This window comes from Meleagris gallopavo, chromosome 3, assembly GCF_000146605.3.
Source record: "Meleagris gallopavo isolate NT-WF06-2002-E0010 breed Aviagen turkey brand Nicholas breeding stock chromosome 3, Turkey_5.1, whole genome shotgun sequence".
NCBI lineage: Eukaryota > Metazoa > Chordata > Aves > Galliformes > Phasianidae > Meleagris > Meleagris gallopavo.
Window position 1 is genome coordinate 23,292,319 of NC_015013.2, and position 18,991 is coordinate 23,311,309.

An 18,991-nucleotide genomic window follows, 5' to 3' on the forward strand; every position below is an offset into this window, starting at 1 on the left:
TATTTTAATTTCATTAAAACATTTAAGAAACTGAAAGAGATTATGGAAGATAGTAGATACCCACTAGGTAATATTTAGAAAGCTAAGCAGAACCTTGTATAGGGATAGCTTAAATGTGTTTGGAGATTTACATTATATGAAGATTGACTTGTATTTGAGTAAGAAAAGAGGCTCACTCAGAAGCTGGGAGGAACAGCTATAATGTGCAGAAGCTGTTTATAAGTAGAGCTTACAACCATGCCATAAGGCTGGTCCTGTGCATATTGTGAAGAACTGTGTGGTTCAGGTCAAGCACAGGTGAATGAAACTGTAGCATGATTTTGCTCATATTTTAAAGGAACTAGGAAGGTGACTTTAGCACAGAAATATAATTAAGTTGGTGGTTATTCTAACTATAAAATGTTTCCTGTGGCCTATGCTGATGAGGAGACAATCTAAACTGATGATGGGAAAGAAAATGTTCATGCTCCAAATGGCTGATACTGAGTAACTCCAGTATTTTGCCTGAGTAGCTGAGCCTATGCCACACTCTCACATGCTACAATTGTATACTATGCTTCTATCTCCATGTACAGGGCTTAAGTTTCTGAACTTCAGCTTGACTAATCCTCTAAACTTCTGGTCTATTTGAAGTCAAAAACCTAAATTCCAATTTTATACTCATGCTTCCACTTTTGAAAATTCATCTTCAAAGCTTCTCAGTGTTGTCTTCTTACAGTCCTCAAAATCAAATGTATGGCGTGTGAACAAATTTACTGTCCTTTGTTGAAAGTAATGTCTTTTCAGACCACATTTTTTCCATTGTTTTATTGTTATCTTTTTCCCATAATTTTCAAAATGGTCATGATGCGGTTATTTTATACATATAAAGCACACTAATAATGAGACGTTTATCAAGTTCTATTCTGTATAGAGCTTGGTGTTCCTAAACTTGAAGTCTGGCTGGCTTTCTTAAATCTGAAGTATTACGTTTGCCATTCTGTTATCAACCACAATTTGGTTGGACTGCCTCATTTAGCTCACATTACAGACCAGAGGTTTGAAAGCTTGCAAAAATGAGGGGGAAATGCCTCTTGGGAGTACTGTTTAATGACAACTTTACTTTCTCAACACCTCAGATTTATCAGCATATAAGTGTACCTAAATTCCTGTCAAAATACACAATTTCTGTCCATACTGGAACTGTACAGACCAGCTGTCTGTTTGTCTCAGCACTCTGTCTTCTGCTTTACAGAAAATCATCTTTCAATAAATGATCTTGCAACTTATCTATATGCAGTATGCTGCTCACTCTACAGGTAACAGTGAAAATACCATACTTACCAGAGAATCTCTTCTTCTGGCTTATCTTTTAGTGTCTCTGGGTGTCTTTGAAGTACTGAGAGGTGGTATGTTTTTTAATTCTATTTATTTATTCATTTTATTATTATTTTTATGTAGACTGGCTGCAGAAAGCTATTATTAATTGTACTAAGCCATTTATGGCTTCAGATTTTTAAAATAAGCCTACTGAGACAAAATTTTCCCATGGCTTTTGTTAATTGGCAAAGCAGTCTTATGTGTTTATAATCAGTCAACTAATTAGTCATCCTATGTGATGGTTTATTAAAAGCAATCTAAATTCTATCACCAAATAATACTCTGAGGTCAAATAAAATATCACAATAATAAGATGAGTTAGCTGGGAAATTTTAACACAAATTTTATCATTATGAGAACTGTCATTTATGTTAAACTAACATTTTTATGCTTTTTACAAATTTTTACAGTTAATTTTTGCCTCAACCAATAAATAAAATGAGGTATTTATTATTAGGGTTGCTCAAATCACTCTACTTTTTTCTGCAAAAAGGGAATCTCTTCTTATGTCTTATTTCGTCCTGGGAGAAACCTCTGCACCCTGCTGTCATAACTGGATCTCTTCGTCTTGGCAATTTTCTCTCCCTCCTATATTGCACAATTGGAGGCGTGAACTGGCTGTGGAACCTGGCTTATGAAAAAAAAACCAACAGTCTTTTGAATAATGATAATGTCCTACACTGCCCTGCATGTGTGCAATGTTTATGTTAACTGGTTACCAGAGGCATGTTTTTCTCTTTGCCTATGCTGAGTTCCTCTTGATTTCATTAAGACAATTAAGTGTGGTGCAGATTTATTTGTGGTCTACTAGTCTTTCAATAGAGATTTTATTTTTCCAAAGTTTGAAAAGTTGTTGCTAAAATAAAAGTGATCTATCTTGACAGATTATAGAAGCATGAAAAGCTTCACCATGGTGATCAGATGGTCCACATAAGCCATCTGTATTGTGTTTTTAGACCGAAATCTATTATGAGGTAACCACTGTTACTCCGTTCTTGAAAAGTATAATTTACCTTTTGTGTAAATGTGATTTTAATTTTTTTTAGCAATAAGCAAAGGTTATAAATTCAACCTACTCGACATTCTGTCTCTTGTTGTCAAGTTTCAAATGTATTTAATGCAAATTAGCCATAAGATTACTATGGGGTTGCTATGTTCATTCTAGTATTTATTTTAGATTAGATGCCTCTGGCTTTTTTTAAATGCAAAATTAAAAAACTCAAGTTTTTCTCTCAGAAATCAGTATGTAATACACAGCATGAAACTCTCCAGAGGAGTATTCAGCAGAACCTCTACTATCACACCTCCTGTTGAGAGCATCACTCTGTAGACTATGTCCTTATTCTCTGGCCCAGTGTCAACTGATTGCTCTCTGCTCAGAATGACTTGAAAAGAGTGTTGTTGCTCTGGAATAAGATATTCCCCTGTGATCTGAATGTTCTCTCAGCTGGGTTTTGAGGCTGTACATTTTGTTTGTAGCCAACAGAAGGAAAACTGTATACACATTCATTTTAGTTATAACCTTTACTCATAACAGTTTTAAGAGGATATATTTTATCAGTTTTTGGAATTTTTACTATAATAACCATTTGTAGAATAATAGTTATTGGTCCTTCCTATTGGTATGCATTAACACCACATTTAAATATTGGCGGGTTTGAATTCAACAATATAGAAAATGTAATAAACATTTTATTACATGTTATATTATTCAGACACCACTTGCTTCACACTCAGTGCATGTTTAATGATCAGTTTTATAAAAATGGAAATAAGTACGTGCTTATTTGAATCTATTCATATTAACTACTTTCAGAAGTTGATCCTGCTTTCCTTTACATTACTGCTATGTATGTTGTACATACAAACGTAGTTCACCTTCATATTACTGGGTTACATGATTCTGAAACCTTTTCTAAGTCTAAAAGCACCTCTTTAAAGTATATACCCAAATCTGATTAAACATCACTGATATTTTCCTGTCTCCTTGAACTGGGTCATCACCCAAACCTGAAGAATGTGTGAATCATCATGTTATTGTATCAAGATGAAGTGAATTGAATATAGAGATGCATTTTACCACTATTAGAGCAGATAAGTAGAGAATCACATAATCAGAAGTATGCTTGCAAATGTAACATAGCCTTTAATGTACTTGGATGCATACTCTACTATATGTTTAACTGCATTTTTCTATGATTCTCTAAGAATTTTACTAAGAATTGACATAACTTTGTTGTTTCAGTTAAGGAATAGAACTTACTGTAATGGGTAATAAAATTTTTAATGAACCTCAGAGTATAAATCTAAGGAGGGAAAAGACCATTTCTAGGTAAGATGCACATGAGAAAGACAATGCACAATATTGTTGAACTTAATTTTTACAGAAAATTTGAAACAAGCTGCAGTATCAGCACTGTGCTTTGTTGTGTAGCTACTGAGCAGCCTTGTGAATGTTTTTACCATCAGAATAGGAAAGAAAATTTGTCTTTTAATTGAATGGTAGGTCAGCTTCTGACCACCTTGAGCAGGACATGTGGGTAGAGATACTAATGTACCATTAAAACTGTCAATCATCATACCTATCTTTCTCTGCAGAAGTCAGATTGGCAATAAAGACTATAAGCCAGCAAAAGCTATCTCTACTTGCTTGCTTTCCAGTCTTGTGTTGCTGTATTTGAATGCAAAAAGACTCCAGAGACACTGAAATATATAATGCTTTTGTACTACTGAAACTCAGAGTGTTGGTACATAGAGCTTCAAATTGTCACTGGTTAGAGTATATCTAAAGCTAAATCCTAAATGACAGAGTTTTCTCGCTTGAAGTGGTTTTATAAATATCTTGTAGTGCCTTAGGAAAAATAAATGGCTTCTCCAGAACTGTGAAATTCTGCAATGTGTTTTCGCAAGTGCTTCTTTTTGCACAGAAAAATTCAACTCTGGTTATTAAGTTAACTTGATTCTAAAGCTTCAAAAAGCAAAAATGGTTATGTTTGATATTTTTTTTTTGTTGTGTTTTTTGTTTTTTCCTTCATCCAGTTTCATTGCTTCCGGTAAAATGTAAATAAATAAATGTAATAGAATCGGTTTAGTTAAGAATTCTGCTGATCAGCTTCTGGATGAAGAATTCAACTCTGGTGAGGCTTGGTAGAATGATTTTGGAACCAAGAAGTTGTTTCCTTCAATTCTTGCAGATTAATATGGTCTAAGTAGCTCAATGGTTTTAATGTTTCATACTGCATTCAGTTCCTGAAAAGAAAGATCTGCATAAAATTATGCTTCTGTAAGAATATTTTTTTTCCTATTCTTTAATTCTAAGGAGATGAAATTACCAGTTCTTACATTCAAAATACTGAATGAAAAATGTCTTTGTTTAGGTTAGCTCAAAAAATGCAAAAATGTCTGAAGCAATAAGGCATTTTTCTCCATGCTTTTATTTACTTGTTTATCTGCTGCATTAATCACGTGGATCTCACATAATGATATAAGAAGTATCTAATGTACCTCATGTAGTGGCAGAACTAGGACTATAATCAGACATTGATGATGTTTATTGTGCACTTGTTTCCTAACATATTCCATGGGAATACGATGGATAAATATCACTCACTTCATGCAAAAGTATTTTCTCTCTCAGTACATTTTGACAACTAATGGGAGATTTGACACATGCAGGGAGCAGAGGGATTTTGATTTACATCTGGAGCAAACAGCTTTGGGAGCCAATCTGAATTTAGATAAAATTCCTAGATTTGACTGCTTAACCTAGATTCCAAGTTTCTTGTCAGGGCAGTAAAAGGGACTGCATTCAAAATATAGACAGTCCTAGTATGATATGTTGATATGTCCTATCTGGCATCTTTTCAAATAGCAACTATCAGTACCTGAGATGGAGTAATGCTGGACACAGGCACAGACTAGGAGCCAAATAGAAAAAGAGCAGCTGGTTTAGACTGGGCATTAGCGATGTGTGGTTTTTTTTTTGTTTTCTTTTTTGTTTTTTTTGTTTTAATCTTGAGGGTGGTCCAATAATGTAGCAGGATTTTGGGAGAGGTGGTTGATGCTCCATGACTGTCAGTGTTTAAGTGGTGTTAGGACAATGTCCTCACAAGTATGTTTTAACTTCTGGTTAACTCTGAAGAGATCAGGCAGTTGTGCTAGATACCTTTGAAGATCCTTTCCAACTGAACTGCTCTATTCTATTCTACTTCTGTACTTGGAAGTAGCCATAAAAAATCATCCTATACTAAGGTCATCCCTCTTTTGTTATTTTATTATAAGGTCAGGTGACCTTGTGAACTTGAATTTTACTGATTTGAGCTGAGCTAAACTGATTTATAAACTCCATTTATGCTTCTACCACATGTCTAATCAGTATAAGATTTCAACTGATAGATAATGAAAGATTTATAAGGTGACTTTGCAATGCTTAAATTTCTGAAAGACAATTTGCAGTTATTAAACTGGAAAAAATCCTAATGAACAATAAAACACCCATGCAAGTGTGAGCCCTTCTTTCCTTAATATTCCCTCACTGCTCTGCAAAAATTGTGTATGGCATAGAAATTATATTTTGTTATATTTTGGCTTTCAAAATGAGTTGTGTGAAATAAAAAAAAAAAAGAGTTTTCAAAATATGAATGTAGCTTGCATGTTCCGTGGCAGTGGAACTGTATTTTTAGCATGGATGCCTGAAAGTTATCTTTTTACAGTAGTATAACAAACTGAGATTTGTCCTTCTTGTTATGTTTTCCTTAAACTCATCCATGCATTTCATTCCTTCTCTTTACGTCTGTATTTTTTCCCTCTTTCTGCCAATTTTAACTCTTTATAAACATACCATAAATTGTAAACTCTTCTTTCTTCTTTCATTATTTTCTGTCAGCAGACAATGAAATTATGAATCATGGTGGAAATTGCTGCCAGAAATGCTTCCTATTTTCTGGTCCAGGAATAATTACCAGATATTTTTTTTGTTCCAAATTTATTCACTGCTGGGAAGAGCTTTAGAAATGGACCTCATTCTAATAAGGCATTTGATGTGTCTTTTCCTTCTAGCTGTACACCATTGCATGTACTTTATTCAGGTTAATTTCTCGGTAAGAACAGGTTTATTGTGTTGACATTGTTTTCCATGTGCAGTAATAAAAAGGACTTACCGTTAGTAGAGCTATAGAAGTTGCATGAGGAGAGTATTTGCACACTAATTGTACCTGCAGCATGGCTTGATGGCTCATAATTTGACTTTGAATAGTAGTAGACTGGGTAAAAAAATGTCTCCTGCTGTTCAGTTTTTCATCTACTACTTAACATTTCCAAAAGACCACTCTTATAAGGGAATTGGAAATACAACTCTGTATATTTTCTGCTGTTATTCTGTTTCTCTTTGATACTGTTTTGCCTTTTCTGAAATTATGAGAATTTTCTTTTGTTTCACTTTTTAGAAGGATGTGTAATCCATTATTTAATTCTTGTCTTTGCAGTGGATCCATATGATGATCCCTGCAGTCAGTACAAAAAATATAACTTCAAATTAAGCTTTTTTGTCTCATCCTCTGAACTGTTTGCAGATATTGTTGGCCAGTGTCTTAATTTATCTCTATCCCCATGTTTGGAAATGGAGGGAAAGGAAGATATTTATCAACTCATATTGATTATTCAACTCAGTCATCAGTATTTGGAGCTTACTTATGTAACATATGAAAGAAGCTCTCAAGGGTCTTAATTATTTCCAGAGTAAAATATTATTGCAATTAATATTATGTTTTTAGGATGGTAATAGACTGTGAGGGGACTCTAGGCTCCAAGCCACAGTACTCCCATAATTCAAAGAGTATTCTTAGGGATGTAGCTATTTAATTATAGTGCAACAAATGATCAAATTACTTGTCAAGTAATTAGCTATATGTCCCTTTTTCCATCAGTAAAAAGTCAAGAACATTTTCAGGATTGACCTAAGTTTTGGACACCACTGTATTTTCATGAGAGTGTGTATATTAAAATTTTGTTTCTCAGCAAAAAAAACCCACATTTTGACATTGAATAGACCGTCGTCCCGGTCTCTGTTCCTTGTTCTCTAATAAAAAACTGCAAAGTCAACACATCTTGACAGTTTTTATGAAAATTAATTATAGTTTTAGCAACTTATAATAAAATAATTCAATGAAATAGAAGCTTCTCTAAGCAATCATTAACTGTGTTCTCCTTCACCATCTATTTCTTCTGATTAATATTAATGAATCATTTTACATAGAGTAGTGTTCTTTCAACATCAAAATCCAGGAAGGAAGGAAGAAAACAGAAGAAAAAGGAATAACTACAATAATGACTTTATGGGTTTTGCTATCATGATGACCCTGAAGGTGCAGTTGGGAAATTTATTAATAGCCTGACACTTTAGGAAGAATCATTGAAAAAATTCCATAAGAAAAATGTATTCTGAATCTGACAAAATGTTTTGATGGGAACACACTGATTTCTGTCTCTGCTCTTGGGAGAAACTGACTTGCTTGCTTCTCAGTTTTGATGGCATGCTGCTGCCTGGTGCTGTCAGAGGGACAGGAGGCTTCTGCTAAGGCTTTCTGTTTCTTTGTAAATCTCACTGTTCAGGGACCTAGTTCCTGATATCTTGGCAGCTTACTTTCAGCCTGCTCAATTTCCCATGGAGATGACTCTTTAATGAGTTAGAGTCCTGAGCAGCTGTTTTCATGATTCAGTCACTGCATATAGTAAGTCATTTGCATCCCATTATATTTAGTCTCGCTATAAAACTAGAAATTAGCTGAGTTTCATATCACTGTATGTGTTTGTATAAGTACTTCTGGAGTTTTATGACATGAAAAGTGTATATACTGAGACTCATAAACTCAGAGGTGAATAATGTTGCCTTTTCTCACCAGCTTGTTCATATCTGCCTCATAGGAAAAGTGTCCTGGCAAGATAATTCGTAGTGGAATCCAGCTACTCAGGCATTTAGCACTTCAAAATGCGACTACTTATTCCCAACACTTTGTCAGGTGGCCTTACAGTCATATGACAATATCCTAGTTACATTCATCAAATAGAATCTGGAAATCCTAAAGACTATATTCACATTAAGTAGAAGGCTAAGGGAGACATTTAAACTTCAAGTTAGAGTTTACAGTCTGGGAGGAAATACCAGAGGCTTCAGATCACAGAAACACAGAAAGTAATATCAACTGAGTAGCATGCAAGTATTTTCATCTGGTGCATGTATTTAACTTCTACCCAGTCCCTCTCACAAAACAAATATTTTCTGTTGTAATATTTTAGATTCAAAAGATTCATGGTAAATGGCAATGAAAAGTGTTGTCTACTTTTGTGAGCTTTCTTTTCTTCTTCTTCTTTTTCTGTTTTTGTTTTAATTTTTTAAAGGATGTAATATTCAATGGATACTTTCTCCTGTTGACTCCCGTCTGTGGAGAGTAATTAACACTCGATGAATAATAAATGACAGATCCAAAAATCTTAACAAGATGGCAATATTACTAGATAAAATTCAAGTAAGAAGTATGTTCTAATGAATGAGATTAAATATCTGACAAATATGAAATACCACCTAGGTACCAACTAAGATAATGCAATATTAAGAAAATGGTATACTAGAAAGAATGCAAAAAAGGAAAGCACTTACTAGATGGAAGCTGTTTTACAGCTGCTGTATTGTGTATTACTATTGGCAGTGATGACACTGCAGTTAAAATGAAGGTAATTAATTTGGTTATGTAATTGTTATTTCTGTGACTCTCGACCTGAGATCAGAATCTTATAATGTGATGTTCATTAGCAACATATTAGCTTTCTTGGGGAACATACAGAGTTCCTTGAGTTTTGAGTTGTACAATTTGTCAAATCTTAGCTAGGGGATAAGACGTTCTCTATAGGTAAACCTATGAGGGCTGCACTGAAAGTGCCTATTTTATTACATCGGGCCACAACATCATAGACACATGTTTGTGGTATGAAAGTAGAGGCTGAACCTTCCCATCAGTATTCCATCAAATTTTGTTGCTGTGTGACAGACAGGAACAGAGGGGCAGACTGACAGAATGACATCTGATATGGGAGTGCAAATGAAGCAGAAGTGTGTCACTGAATTCCTCCATGCAGAAAAAATGGCACCATTGACATTCACTGACACTTGGTGAATGCTTATGGAGACCAAACAGAGGATGTGAACACAGTAAGGTGGTGGGTGATGTGTTTCAGTAGTGGCAGTAGTGACAGTAGGTCACGTCTGCAGATGCAGATTTTAACTAGTGCACCATGCAGGCTCTTGTTCATGGCTGGCAAAAATGCACAGATCATGGTGGTGACTGTGTTGAAAAATAGCATTTTGTAGCTAAGAATTTGCTCTTATACTAGGTGTTATTATACTCTTTACATATACTGTAGTTTCCATAGAAATAAATAGGAGGCATTACTTTCAGCAATGTCAGGTGTATAAAGAACCTGTATATGATGGTAAGTAGGGAAATAGGTGAAGCTGAATTAAAGCTTCTCTGGATTCAGCTAGTGCTAGTCTGATTCCATATTTAAAGCTTTCATGGATTTTTAATGATTTCTATGTGAGAACTTCCTTTGAGGCTTTTTCACTCACGGTAACAACGTGGTGTGCAAAATGACCTTTTGCAACAGCACTTTGAAATTATGCTTCTGGGGAAGCTATAATGGCTGCTCAGAGGATTTGTGGAAGCAGCATGCACTTAGCTTCTTGGTCTGGCCATCTTCAGATGGTATCATCTGCTTTATCTTAAATTGGTCTGCTGGAAACTTCTGTGAGTTTTATCTGTGTACACAGTTTTTGTTCTCCTATCAAATTCAATAGGGAGCTCTTTGCAGAAGGCTACACTGGGCAAATTTTTATGTTTTACTATATGTATAACTGAGAAAGGACTCACACTTCACTGCTGTAACAGCTGTTAGCTGGCCTTAAGAAGCTTGAATACAAGGCCACTTCGTAATGCCTCCTATTTTGTCATGTTGGCCCATGGTACCAGAGGTGGATGTTGGTGGTATGGCAATAGTTTGAATCTTCCCATGAATATTCCATTACATTTTGTTGCCATGTGATAAATGGCAGCAGAGGAGCAATCTGACAGAATGGCATCTGACATGGAAATGCAGATGAAGCAAAGGTGAGTCACTGAATTCCTCCATGCAGAAAAAATAGGCATTCACTGACAGTCATCACCCTCTAAACTGTGCTGTTCAGACCGTTTTCAATCTACCTCACTGTCTGTAAATTCAGTTCATAATTATCAGCTTATCTATGGGAATCCTAATGGAAATGGTGTTAGCAAAGTAAAGGCAGATCATTTCCAAAGCTCTCCTTGTCTACCAAGCCACTCATTTCACCACCCAAGATGATCAGGTGATTTAACACTGCAGTGCAACTGTAAGACAGACACCTTAGGGTATCCACAGGAAAAACAACAAAAAAAAAAACACGTTAATATAAATATCAGTGCTTCTCAACCTAATGAGCTACACAGAAAAAACTTTGAAAGTATTTTAAAATTCTCCTTTTTCAGTACCATCTCAGTTTATTGGAAAGCTGCCTTAACTTCCTACTGTCTAATGGCTAATGCATCTTTCTAGGACTAGGTTTAGAAAGCAAAACTATTTCTGCAAAATTAATTGTCTAGTGTAAGAAAGTCATCTAGAATTTGCTACTTGATAAAGAAACACACCTTCAGAAAGAGTTTCATTTCATTTGTTTTATAATGGCATGAATCAGTATCAATATCCCTTTCTCCATTGGCTGGCAACAGGAGGATTCTAATCCTGAAGACACACCTGTGTTTAAAAGGGTAGATTAAGGCGAGAACTATTTCATGTCAAATCATCTGAGCCAATTTTGAACTCTACCCATCACAGTGGCTTAACATTAAGTGGCAAGTTAATTTTAGGCCTTTTCTTCATTTTCTTGAATTACTTATGAATTCTTGCAAGTGTTGCAAGGAAGAAGTTGTTTTATAAACTCTGGGCTAAATACTATTGTTACTTTCAACAATATGTTGTCTCTGGGCTTGCATTTAGAAGCAGGGTAATGGATGGTTCCAGTTCTGTGAAGCATAAGCAGGTCTTGCTGAATGGTGAAAGAAGCATCTTACTCCTCCATCCTGACCCTGAGCCTGTCAACCCGGTGATACATTTGCTATAGCCGTTTCTTGTGTTCTGCTGAAGTAAATCTCCTCAGAACAAAGAATTACATTACACTTATTTTCTGATAAAATACAAATACCTTCTTTGAAAAATTATAGAAGTGTCTTTTCCATCTTTATAACATATAATATTTTCTCAGCTCAACTTGCAGGTATTCCCAGTCTGTAGGTCTTCCAGAAATGGAGCAAGGCATCCCACTGCCACTCAGTTTGATGGGAGAACAAAGCGATCTACTCATGACAGCCATCATCCCTGAGATAATGAAGCAAACATGGATGATTCCTGGGCTAGTGCACCCTTGCAATTTCACCACTTGTCAAGAGCTTATTGTGGTATGTCAGCTCTAGATTTGGACTTTAATAAGGTATAGAAACAAGTATGCTTTCTGCCGTTACTGTCATTTCATTACTGAGATTGCCGCAAATGTCCTGAGCTTTATTCCTTACTGATGAGATCACATATTGAAAAAGTTTTCATGGAGTGAGGACCTAGGTTTTGACAGATGTTTGTAAGAGCAATGCATGTAGGCTTTTTCACGTTTATAAAAAGGTCATGGAAATTAACAATTTTGATGTGAAACCAGCAGCTGGGGAAGGCTGAATGCCATTTTTCTTATTTCATAAGGCACAACCACATCTGTTGTATCTTACGCAGTAACATTCTTTTGCCTCTTAGAAGATTTGGATATATGTTTTTTTCAAATGGAGAACTTGAAAAAAAAATATTGAATATTTTTCATGCAGAGGTTTAGGCACTCATCATCCTTGGGAAATCATGCCCTTTGTAGGTCATGTGTGCATATGGTTTTAACTTTGGTGACAGCAGAAGTGTTTGTGGGAAGCAGTGAATAAAAACCTCAGCTTGCTGTCATTCCTAGTGCTTGTTTAAGTAATGTTCCTTTCCAGGAACATTCTAGCCATATTCTAATGTGATTTGGAGTGACTTTTTTACTTGATATGAGATGTCTTTCTGTCTTTGAAGTTGGAGGCGGTCTGTGGCTTCCTGTGTGTGACTTTTAGTGAGGTGATTTTTGTGTGTTTAGGGAGGGGCCCGTTATTTTTGTGAGTGAAAGCTCTAACATAGGCCTGAAAAAACTGGGTGGAATGACAGCTCAATATAGTAAATTAGTAAACATGGCCATTTGAGATTTTCAGTTCTCAAGCATTTCATAGGTGCATCAGAAAAATATAATTTGTCGATGTAACCATATGACACAGTGTCCTGGTTTTGGCTGGGATTCATTTCCATTTTCTTTCTAGTAGCTGGCATGGTGTTGTGTTTTGGGTTAGGAGAAAACAATACCGATAACACACCAGTGTTTTATTTGTTGATGAGCAGTACTTAAAGTGAAGGACTTTTCATCCTCTCACAGTGCCCTGCCAGTGAGGAGGCTGGAGGGGCACAAGGAGAGGGAGGAGACAGAACCAGAACATAAACTGGCAAAGGAATATTCCATACTGTATGGCATCATGCTGAACAATAAAACTGGAGTGAGTTGCCTGAGAGGGGCTAGCACTGCTCAGGAACTGGCTGGACATTGCTTGGTGGTTGGTGCGCAACTGTGTATTTCATCACTTGTTTTGTATATCCTATAATCATTATTATTATTTTCATTCAATTTCTGTCCTATTCAACTGTCCTTAACCAAGGAGTTTAAGCTTTTTTTTTTTTTGCTTTTTTCACTGGGGAGGAGGGAGTGAACTGTGGTGCTTAGCAGCCTGCTGGGTTAAGTCACAATACAGTGTATCCTCCCAGGCTTAGTGTTAGAAATGAAAAGTATGATGAAACTCAAATTTGTTGTGTAGTTATGGAGCAAACAAACAATCAAAAAGCAACCCAAAACAAGACAAAAATCCTTCCCCTCCCTCCTCTCCCCCCCTTTCCTTCCTCAAAATAGGATCTGTCTAACAAGATTGTTAGAAAAATCTTGTCTTTTGTAGAACTCAAAATCTCTGGATGTAGCTAACTGGAGATGACTCCATTTGGTATACTTGATGTCAAACAAGCTCTTGCTAGGGACAGGTTTCTCTGAAATTCTTTACTTTTTGAGATAAAACAGTGAGACGTATTGCTGGTTGTAAAATAAGAGTCTTTTTCTGGAGTCTGCTTCTTTGCCACCTCTCACCAAAATCTCTTAAAAAAAAAAAGGCTAGACAACTGATTTGCAAATACAGTTGCAGATTGCCCTAGGTTTGCTTCACATGTCCATATATATAGAAAGTTGAAGATAATGGGAATATGTTTCTAAAAAATCCACGTTCATTATCAATTTTTCTTTTTATTCAATGTCAGGTAAATGATTTATCATTCTACCAGACCTGCTTTTAACTACTTTTTTCAATTGACTAATCGTCTTGAAGTAATATATAGATTTTTCAAGACTGCTTCATGACTACTGAGCTTTTGAATGATCACAGATTTCGATGAGCATTCTTTAATTGCCAAGGACCAAATGATAAAAAATTAATCTTTACATGAACTTCATGTTGTGAGTTCCCAAGGAGGCCTCTCCGCATAGACTGAGATGGAAGGCTGTCCTAAATATAAAATTTGGTGAAGTATTGGCACTCATATATTGTATGAAATGTAACAGACATTAAATAAAATTGCATGGGGGGTGGAGTTAGAAGGTTTCCTCTTTTTATTGCTTTTTTTACATGGGAAGTGGGAACATGCGTGTCACATCCTTTGACTCCTCATTATTCAATAGGAGGAGACATCCGTGTGCAAATGCCTTTGGTCTTGGTTGTTATAAACTTATAAACCTCTGAGAATGTAGGAATTATACTGCTTGTATTAACAGTTACATGTTAGAGACATGTATCTCAAGGGGAATTTATCTTAAAAGTGTGGCTTTTCATTTACCACTGCTATCATATTCATTGTTTAGGAGACACGACACATGAGTGGAGGAGAATCATGATTAGTTTCTTGCTTATATGAATTATTCTGCCTGTGACAGATAAAATAAATATAAATGGTTAAAATAATGTATGTTCCCCATTTCTTTTCTTTCCAATTTCCTTTATTTTTCTGCACTATGCTGTAGACAATAATATTTTTCCTTTTTTTTTTTTCTTCTTTGTCTGTTCTCAATCTTATTTCTGAGAAATGAACTAATTATAAAAAAAGGAAACGGCTTCTCCTGTCAAGTGACTGGTAAATCTGATGTGATGGTGCATCAAACACCAGTGTGTTGTTGAGTGATATCAAGGGTGGTAATTAACTCAGATTTATTTAACCACGATTTAGGTAACCGTGCCCTGGGACAGGATTAGCCATTTAGCTAAAATAAAATCTAGAAATAAAACTAAAAAATCTCAGAAATAGTTCAGCAGCATTATTCCTGCTGTGAGGCCCTTTGCTCCCCAATGGCATAATTTGCTTCCTAAATGTCAATGCAGTGTTTGACTGCTGCTTGTACTTTGATTTTGTGCAGCATTACTCTATAAAAGATAAAGGTTACTCTTCTAATGGTGGAAAGTGTCTGAATGATTTGCAAGAGGAACGCTAAAATAATAAAAGGAAGAAACTCAGTACATCAGGGGATGCCCTAGGACATACTGCTACAAAATTAATCAAAAAGCCCATTCCAGCTCCTGCTCCTCCATTCCATTAATATAGAGGTTGGGAAAAACAGAGAAAACTGCAATGAAACCCCTTCTGTATGGGACATATGGCGTTTCAGGTGTTATGAAGATACAGTTATGTATCCTTATAGCATGATATCACTTTCTGGAACTACTTGAAGTCTTGTAGGCAATTAGTTTTATTTAGATAGCTAAAGATTCCTTTTTTTAATTATTCATGAATGTATATAATACATGAAATATCTACTCAAAGTAGCTATTTACAGAACTAGACAGCAAATTTCAATGAAAATTAGGCAACAAACTAAGAACACTGTCAGTACATATTTTAGTATATGCACTTCTGACTGTAGCAAAAGAAAATGTATTTCAAAATGCAACAGGTGGCCATATAATAATAGCTGTAGGGGTCTGCAAGAGAAAAAATGCTACATTTGTCAAGTGTTCTTTTCAACTTTTTGTCTATATTAAGTCAGCATTCCCCATGGAGTTGTTAGTGAGAGCTGGGGTGTCTGGTAGAGCTCTGAGGCAAAGCTACTGGGGGCTGAAAGGAAAAACAGTTGTTCCTTGCAAGAGGTAGTCAAGGTTCAATATTGAATATTCAAATTACAATATTGGATGAATAGTAAGAAGTTGGCTTCCTTGCCTTTAGCCATTTGTGTCAGTAGCAGTTAAGAAATTCTACTAACTTGTGTTAATGCATGCATAAAAGTTGGCTTTAAAACCTTTCCTTTGCAGCCTTATTTTGAAGTTCAGTATAAAACTCTCAGATAACTGAAGGAAGAATAAAAGCAACTCTTTAGCTAGTTAAATACAGAGCAATTTAACTGTCAGGTGTTATATTCCCTGTATACATAATGTCATGGTTAAAGAGGAAATGAAAAAAATAGTTATCCCTTAGATTGCCTCATTATCTTCTATTGCTTTAATATTATACACAATTGTTTATGGTATTCAAGAATACTTGCCACATCATCTTTTATTCTGTAAACACACAAATGGCTGTGGTCTGCCTGGTAAGGAGATCACTGACACAGGAAAGTGCATAGAAGAGGCGAATGTTGTATGTGGGAATTAGGTGGCATTTTTTAAAAGTACTGTGTACAGATTCTTTGTCAAGCTGGGTTTCCTTTCATGAGGTCCCTCTGCATAATTTAATGAGTACTTAATAAGGCAAATCATCTGGTGTCTGACAGGCAAACTGTGCTGCGATAGTCGGTGCAAGCCAGCACATTGTTTCTCTTCTTTTGCTCATTTACAATTCTATCTCAGTGGATGAATGGAAACCTCCCCAACTGCTGCAGTTTAAATGTATCCAGACAGTTTAATGATTGAACTAATGCTCAAGAACAACAAACAAGGGGATGAACAGGAATTGCCATAAGGCACCTGTTATGCATGAGTGTGAGCAAAGGCTGATTTCTGTATTGCCCAACACCTTGGACCAGCAGAGCTGTGCCTGTGACAGCTGTGCATGCCCTATGTCTTTTACATACCATGCTGAAGTCAGAGGCAACACTGTTAAGCCTAAAAAATATCTAATTATCAGTTGGTCTTCTCATATTCCAAGATAATTTCTTTCTTTCTTTTTGAATTGTATTCTTCCTAGAAACATCTTTGCAGTGACAATAGTACCTTACAAGGCTGGCAGGTAGAGATGAAAGGTGGTGTTTGATTTCTCCAAATATCTGACATTCTGTACAAATGCCAGAGTGCCGATTTTAGTTTGTTTAAGAGGGTAGCTTTTTTTTCACCCCCAGGATAATACACGATGATATTTAAGAAAACATGGTTCTTGTATTAAGTGAACTTATGAGTGATTAAGAGCAAACAGAATGTCAAGAAAAGGTTAAGGGCTACAGTATTCTTCAATGTAATTCCACTTTTTTTTTTCTTCCTGTGAGCTCTTCCATCTTTTTCTAATAAAAACAGTTTGCTGTATAAAACTTGGTTTCTGACATTGAATTAGTTATTTTCCTGAAAACAACATATTTATTATTGGTTTGTTTATTCCATAAAGAATATTCATTTTGTAGATAAACTAATGGTATTTTGCTCTAGATCTTGAACCTCTGTACAAAGAAGAGCAATAGGTGCCAGCTTCAGTTTTCACCAGTCTGAAAATCTGTGATTTGTCACCTAGACAATCTTCCCAGTACTTACAAAGGCCACTAACAGAATGCAACCACTGTAATTTTCTCAAGAGGAGAGGGTTATGTTTTCTTGTGGTAATTAAGTGGTGTATCAGTATAACAGGCTTTGGTGGCTACAGGTAGGATTTTTTACAGCATTGTATAAGAAGCCCATCAAAATTTTCTTCTGATGGTAACTCATGTTGTAAGTAATGTGATTTGTTTGCTGTCCTTCATTTGCATGAGCAGTTCTGCTTCCACCTTCTGTCTTTGCAAACTGTGTTTCTGTTCTTCCTCTTACGTCAGCAATAAAGCTCATCTAGTCCTATGGAGAGCTGGTACCATGGAGCTAAATGGAAAAAATATATATTTCTATTGAAGGGTTAGGTCTCTACAGTTTAGCTTCTGGGATTAATTTGCCACGACAGTCAGCTTAGTACTCATGTGAGTGCGATGAAAGGGGTGTGTGTTCCTGGTGGGAACCTGGAAGAGTGAAGGTGCAGCAGCACCCTTCACATGGCAGCTGCCTGCTAGATTGGTTTGGCTGTACTATAAAACAACAATGCAGAGCCTTTCTCCTGGCTTTTGTTGGCAAATGTCAACAATTTTCCTAAGTATACAGCAGGTTCCACTATCAGCTGGAAAGCTACTGTGTAGAATGACTTTCAGCATAAATTACCTTTGATTAATCCACAAATTACATGCTTATATTTTCATGTTTTGCATTTGCTGTCTTCAAAAGTTGTTAATGTTCATCATCAGTGCCGTGCTCTGTATTGATACCCGGGGAATTTTCCTAAACAGTGAAATTTTAAAAGTTAAATTGCCTGAGGATTACTCTGAGAACTAGCATAATAGTGGTAACAATTCCACTTCATTTGAGCTAAAAGATGGATTTTCTTACCCTGTCAAATTAAAATCACATGAGTTCTGTTTTGAAAATGGAAAAACATTGTATAGTTTCTGCATCTTGTCTGCATCATTTTTTTCATGTAAAAGCTAAGTTTACAACATAGGAAATTCAAACTGATAAGGTTAATAACCTCAGAAAGAAAAAAAAGTGAATATATAAAAATTATAAATTCTAATAAATCATACTTACAGTTTTAAAGTTAAGAAAAAAAATCATTTTATCCTATTTATTTCCAGAAAAGTATCACAGATTCAACTTCATAGAGAAGGAAATTACCTGATAGTTGCTCTGAAATCTGCTATGGAACTTGAATCAGTATTTCAATAGATCACATGAAAATGCATTATGCAGTAGATTAGAGGTTGTAATGAACTTTTCTGCCATGTGTACAAACATAAATTCACACACATTATTCTGCTGACATTAGATCACAGTGTATTATTCTGTCTGCTGCTGTCCCAAATTCCTTTTATAAATCTATTGTGTTTTTTTTTTTTAACTTATTCTGATCTTAGAGCAGTGTGATTGTCTCATGTATTTGTACAACTCTTATTCTGTTGTTAAGTTCTGACTAAATAGAGATCTTAGCATACATGGAAAATAATTTTCACTTCTAAGTGTTTACAGTATGGAATTGGACTAGATGTTCCCAAAGATCTGTTGTTACCAGTTGTGGTTCTTAGAATATAATTATGTCAAATCTCATAGGCAGTTGTCTATACCTTGAAGGCTATGCCAATTACTTAAGTGAAAATGTGTTGGTTTTATCCTAAGTCAGAAATCAATGGCTTATATGCTCACTTAGGACA

At 35.6% G+C, this 18,991-nt stretch overlaps 1 long non-coding RNA gene across 1 annotated transcript in view; it reads left to right on the forward strand.

The window, feature by feature from the left end:
• The window catches only part of LOC116216444, an 86,028-nt gene that overhangs the window by 53,706 nt on the left and 13,331 nt on the right, over positions 1–18,991 (forward strand). The window contains exon 3 of the long non-coding RNA XR_004159183.1: positions 11,687–11,879. This is a non-coding gene — a long non-coding RNA (uncharacterized LOC116216444). The remainder of the gene's footprint in view (positions 1–11,686; positions 11,880–18,991) is intronic.